Raw genomic sequence first — 5,000 nt, forward strand, 5'->3', positions numbered from 1 at the left:
CTCGCAAGTTTATCGTAGTGTTTGGTTGTCGCGAAAGTGAAAAGTAGGGCCTGTCCGGGATTTGAACCCGGGACATCCTGCACCCAAAGCAGGAATCATACCCCTAGACCAACAGGCCGCACAAGGAAGCACGTCTGCACCCCGCCACCTACTGACATCTTGCCGCACTTGCTAGTTGCAGCATACAATCTGGACGATATTCTCAAAGAGCTTTCTTAATCCGACACCCACAACATGAGCTGTGCTGAACACCAGTGTATGTGAATGCTCAAAGAGCTGCTAGAGTTGTGTGTCAGTATTTCGACCGTGTGAAGTGCAAATGTTATCGTGTCACGCACTATCCGCCCACTACGTAGCGTTCTGTGTCAGCACGCAGTTTTCGACAGTACTCTGTGTCCATAGCTGTTTCCATAGCTAGGCTGCTTCCAGCACAATGCATGCACCATACGAAAGTGGCCGTTGCGCGATTTTGATTACCTGAGCCTTCGACATCACTTTATGTACGAATACTGGCAAGAATTCTTGCTACATTCGAAGGTGCACCTTCCACTTTCAGCCTACCTGGTTGCTTCATTTGCCACGCAAACACTTCCTGAGGACGCTACATGAAATAACATCGCATCTTATTGGCTTAATGACATGATGCTACTGAATTGAAGACCGCTACAGGCATCCGGTTCCATGGTGTAATGGTTAGCACTCTGGACTTTGAATTCAGCGATACGAGTTCGAGTCTCGGTGGAACGTGACGCTGTGTTTTGCGCTCGTTTCTAGAAATGTGTACGAGCCGGTAGTTGGAATTGTATATGCAGAATTTTAGCTAGGATCATGTAACGCAAATTGTTAATAGCAGTCCACACGTGAATGGGGGACGCTCCAAATGCTTATGCTTTTGATACTAGGATTAATAACGGAACGTAAGGGGTTCAACTGCGAGAAGACGCCCTCAGCTGTTTCTCCCAGCAGGAAAGACATCTCTCCGTTTTGGGTGCTGCATGCGCATGCATTTTACAAACGTGCATGCGATGTAGTAGTTCCTGGGAAACGAATAGAATCGCTGTACGTGCCAGTCTTTACGTATAGATATAAGTGAGCGAAGACGGCTTAATCCTGCCACGTAGATTGCTTTCCACATGACGCACTTGCCAGTCTCTTGGGCCGGTGGCTCACATGCAGTTTGTCCTGTTGCATGGCTTACTTTCAGAAACTCGCAAGTTTATCGTAGTGTTTGGTTGTCGCGAAAGTGAAAAGTAGGGCCTGTCCGGGATTTGAACCCGGGACCTCCTGCACCCAAAGCAGGAATCATACCCCTAGACCAACAGGCCGCACAAGGAAGCACGTCTGCACCTCGCCACCTACTGACATCTTGCCGCACTTGCTTGTTGCAGCATACAATCTGGACCATATTCTCAAAGAGCTTTCTTAATCCGACACCCACAACATGAGCTGTGCTGAACACCAGTGTATGTGAATGCTCAAAGAGCTGCTAGAGTTGTGTGTCAGTATTTCGACCGTGTGAAGTGCAAATGTTATGGTGTCACGCACTATCCGCCCACTACGTAGCGTTCTGTGTCAGCACGTAGTTTTCGACAGTACTCTGTGTCCATAGCTGTTTCCATAGCTAGGCTGCTTCCAGCACAATGCATGCACCATACGAAAGTGGCCGTTGCGCGATTTTGATTACCTGAGCCTTCGACATCACTTTATGTACGAATACTGGCAAGAATTCTTGCTACATTCGAAGGTGCACCTTCCACTTTCAGCCTACCTGGTTGCTTCATTTGCCACGCAAACACTTCCTGAGGACGCTACATGAAATAACATCGCATCTTATTGGCTTAATGACATGATGCTACTGAATTGAAGACCGTTACAGGCATCCGGTTCCATGGTGTAATGGTTAGCACTCTGGACTTTGAATCCAACCATCCGAGTTCGAGTCTCGGTGGAATCTGACGCTGTGTTTTGCGCTCGTTTCTAGAAATGAGTACGAGCCGGTAGTTGGAATTGTATATGCAGAATTTTAGCTAGGATCATGTAACGCAAATTGTTAATAGCAGTCCACACGTGAATGGGGGACGCTCCAAATGCTTATGCTTTTGATACTAGGGTTAATAACGGAACGTAAGGGGTTCAACTGCGAGAAGACGCCCTCAGCTGTTTCTCCCAGCAGGAAAGACATCTCTCCGTTTTGGGTGCTGCATGCGCATGCATTTTACAAACGTGCATGCGATGTACTAGTTCCTGGGAAACGAATAGAATCGCTGTACGTGCCAGTCTTTACGTATAGATATAAGTGAGCGAAGACGGCTTAATCCTGCCACGTAGATTGCTTTCCACATGACGCACTTGCCAGTCTCTTGGGCCGGTGGCTCACATGCAGTTTGTCCTGTTGCATGGCTTACTTTCAGAAACTCGCAAGTTTATCGTAGTGTTTGGTTGTCGCGAAAGTGAAAAGTAGGGCCTGTCCGGGTTTTGAACCCGTGACCTCCTGCACCCAAAGCAGGAATCATACCCCTAGACCAACAGGCCGCACAAGGAAGCACGTCTGCACCCCGCCACCTACTGACATCTTGCCGCACTTGCTAGTTACAGCATACAATCTGGACGATATTCTCAAAGAGCTTTCTTAATCCGACACCCACAACATGAGCTGTGCTGAACACCAGTGTATGTGAATGCTCAAAGAGCTGCTAGAGTTGTGTGTCAGTATTTCGACCGTGTGAAGTGCAAATGTTATCGTGTCACGCACTATCCGCCCACTACGTAGCGTTCTGTGTCAGCACGCAGTTTTCGACAGTACTCTGTGTCCATAGCTGTTTCCATAGCTAGGCTGCTTCCAGCACAATGCATGCACCATACGAAAGTGGCCGTTGCGCGATTTTGATTACCTGAGCCTTCGACATCACTTGATGTACGAATACTGGCAAGAATTCTTGCTACATTCGAAGGTGCACCTTCCACTTTCAGCCTACCTGGTTGCTTCATTTGCCACGCAAACACTTCCTGAGGACGCTACATTAAATAACATCGCATCTTATTGGCTTAATGACATGATGCTACTGAATTGAAGACCGCTACAGGCATCCGGTTCCATGGTGTAATGGTTAGCACTCTGGACTTTGAATCCAGCGATCCGAGTTCGAGTCTCGGTGGAACCTGACGCTGTGTTTTGCGCTCGTTTCTAGAAATGTGTACGAGCCGGTAGTTGGAATTGTATATGCAGAATTTTAGCTAGGATCATGTAACGCAAATTGTTAATAGCAGTCCACACGTGAATGGGGGACGCTCCAAATGCTTATGCTTTTGATACTAGGATTAATAACGGAACGTAAGGGGTTCAACTGCGAGAAGACGCCCTCAGCTGTTTCTCCCAGCAGGAAAGACATCTCTCCGTTTTGGGTGCTGCATGCGCATGCATTTTACAAACGTGCATGCGATGTAGTAGTTCCTGGGAAACGAATAGAATCGCTGTACGTGCCAGTCTTTACGTATAGATATAAGTGAGCGAAGACGGCTTAATCCTGCCACGTAGATTGCTTTCCACATGACGCACTTGCCAGTCTCTTGGGCCGGTGGCTCACATGCAGTTTGTCCTGTTGCATGGCTTACATTCAGAAACTCGCAAGTTTATCGTAGTGTTTGGTTGTCGCGAAAGTGAAAAGTAGGGCCTGTCTGGGATTTGAACCCGGGACCTCCTGCACCCAAAGCAGGAATCATACCCCTAGACCAACAGGCCGCACAAGGAAGCACGTCTGCACCCCGCCACCTACTGACATCTTGCCGCACTTGCTTGTTGCAGCATACAATCTGGACCATATTCTCAAAGAGCTTTCTTAATCCGACACCCACAACATGAGCTGTGCTGAACACCAGTGTATGTGAATGCTCAAAGAGCTGCTAGAGTTGTGTGTCAGTATTTCGACCGTGTGAAGTGCAAATGTTATGGTGTCACGCACTATCCGCCCACTACGTAGCGTTCTGTGTCAGCACGTAGTTTTCGACAGTACTCTGTGTCCATAGCTGTTTCCATAGCTAGGCTGCTTCCAGCACAATGCATGCACCATACGAAAGTGGCCGTTGCGCGATTTTGATTACCTGAGCCTTCGACATCACTTTATGTACGAATACTGGCAAGAATTCTTGCTACATTCGAAGGTGCACCTTCCACTTTCAGCCTACCTGGTTGCTTCATTTGCCACGCAAACACTTCCTGAGGACGCTACATGAAATAACATCGCATCTTATTGGCTTAATGACATGATGCTACTGAATTGAAGACCGTTACAGGCATCCGGTTCCATGGTGTAATGGTTAGCACTCTGGACTTTGAATCCAACCATCCGAGTTCGAGTCTCGGTGGAATCTGACGCTGTGTTTTGCGCTCGTTTCTAGAAATGAGTACGAGCCGGTAGTTGGAATTGTATATGCAGAATTTTAGCTAGGATCATGTAACGCAAATTGTTAATAGCAGTCCACACGTGAATGGGGGACGCTCCAAATGCTTATGCTTTTGATACTAGGGTTAATAACGGAACGTAAGGGGTTCAACTGCGAGAAGACGCCCTCAGCTGTTTCTCCCAGCAGGAAAGACATCTCTCCGTTTTGGGTGCTGCATGCGCATGCATTTTACAAACGTGCATGCGATGTACTAGTTCCTGGGAAACGAATAGAATCGCTGTACGTGCCAGTCTTTACGTATAGATATAAGTGAGCGAAGACGGCTTAATCCTGCCACGTAGATTGCTTTCCACATGACGCACTTGCCAGTCTCTTGGGCCGGTGGCTCACATGCAGTTTGTCCTGTTGCATGGCTTACTTTCAGAAACTCGCAAGTTTATCGTAGTGTTTGGTTGTCGCGAAAGTGAAAAGTAGGGCCTGTCCGGGTTTTGAACCCGTGACCTCCTGCACCCAAAGCAGGAATCATACCCCTAGACCAACAGGCCGCACAAGGAAGCACGTCTGCACCCCGCCACCTACTGACATCTTGCCGCACTTGC

At 48.0% G+C, this 5,000-nt stretch overlaps 8 non-coding genes across 8 annotated transcripts; 3 read left to right on the forward strand and 5 right to left on the reverse strand.

Moving 5' to 3' along the window:
* Positions 1 to 46: 46 nt before the first annotated feature.
* Trnap-ugg (transfer RNA proline (anticodon UGG)) lies at positions 47 to 118 on the reverse strand. The gene has a single exon. It is a non-coding gene; the product is annotated as a tRNA-Pro (tRNA).
* Positions 119 to 1,253: 1,135 nt separating this feature from the next.
* Trnap-ugg (transfer RNA proline (anticodon UGG)) lies at positions 1,254 to 1,325 on the reverse strand. The gene has a single exon. It is a non-coding gene; the product is annotated as a tRNA-Pro (tRNA).
* Positions 1,326 to 1,882: 557 nt separating this feature from the next.
* Positions 1,883 to 1,954, forward strand: Trnaq-uug (transfer RNA glutamine (anticodon UUG)). Its single transcript has one exon. It is a non-coding gene; the product is annotated as a tRNA-Gln (tRNA).
* Positions 1,955 to 2,460: 506 nt separating this feature from the next.
* Positions 2,461 to 2,532, reverse strand: Trnap-ugg (transfer RNA proline (anticodon UGG)). The gene has a single exon. It is a non-coding gene; the product is annotated as a tRNA-Pro (tRNA).
* Positions 2,533 to 3,089: 557 nt separating this feature from the next.
* Positions 3,090 to 3,161, forward strand: Trnaq-uug (transfer RNA glutamine (anticodon UUG)). Its single transcript has one exon. It is a non-coding gene; the product is annotated as a tRNA-Gln (tRNA).
* Positions 3,162 to 3,667: 506 nt separating this feature from the next.
* Trnap-ugg (transfer RNA proline (anticodon UGG)) lies at positions 3,668 to 3,739 on the reverse strand. The gene has a single exon. It is a non-coding gene; the product is annotated as a tRNA-Pro (tRNA).
* A 557-nt stretch (positions 3,740 to 4,296) lies between these two features.
* Trnaq-uug (transfer RNA glutamine (anticodon UUG)) lies at positions 4,297 to 4,368 on the forward strand. The gene has a single exon. It is a non-coding gene; the product is annotated as a tRNA-Gln (tRNA).
* A 506-nt stretch (positions 4,369 to 4,874) lies between these two features.
* Trnap-ugg (transfer RNA proline (anticodon UGG)) lies at positions 4,875 to 4,946 on the reverse strand. The gene has a single exon. It is a non-coding gene; the product is annotated as a tRNA-Pro (tRNA).
* Between the last annotated feature and the right edge of the window lie 54 nt (positions 4,947 to 5,000).

Source organism: Schistocerca cancellata, chromosome 2, assembly GCF_023864275.1.
Source record: "Schistocerca cancellata isolate TAMUIC-IGC-003103 chromosome 2, iqSchCanc2.1, whole genome shotgun sequence".
Taxonomy (NCBI): Eukaryota; Metazoa; Arthropoda; class Insecta; order Orthoptera; family Acrididae; genus Schistocerca; species Schistocerca cancellata.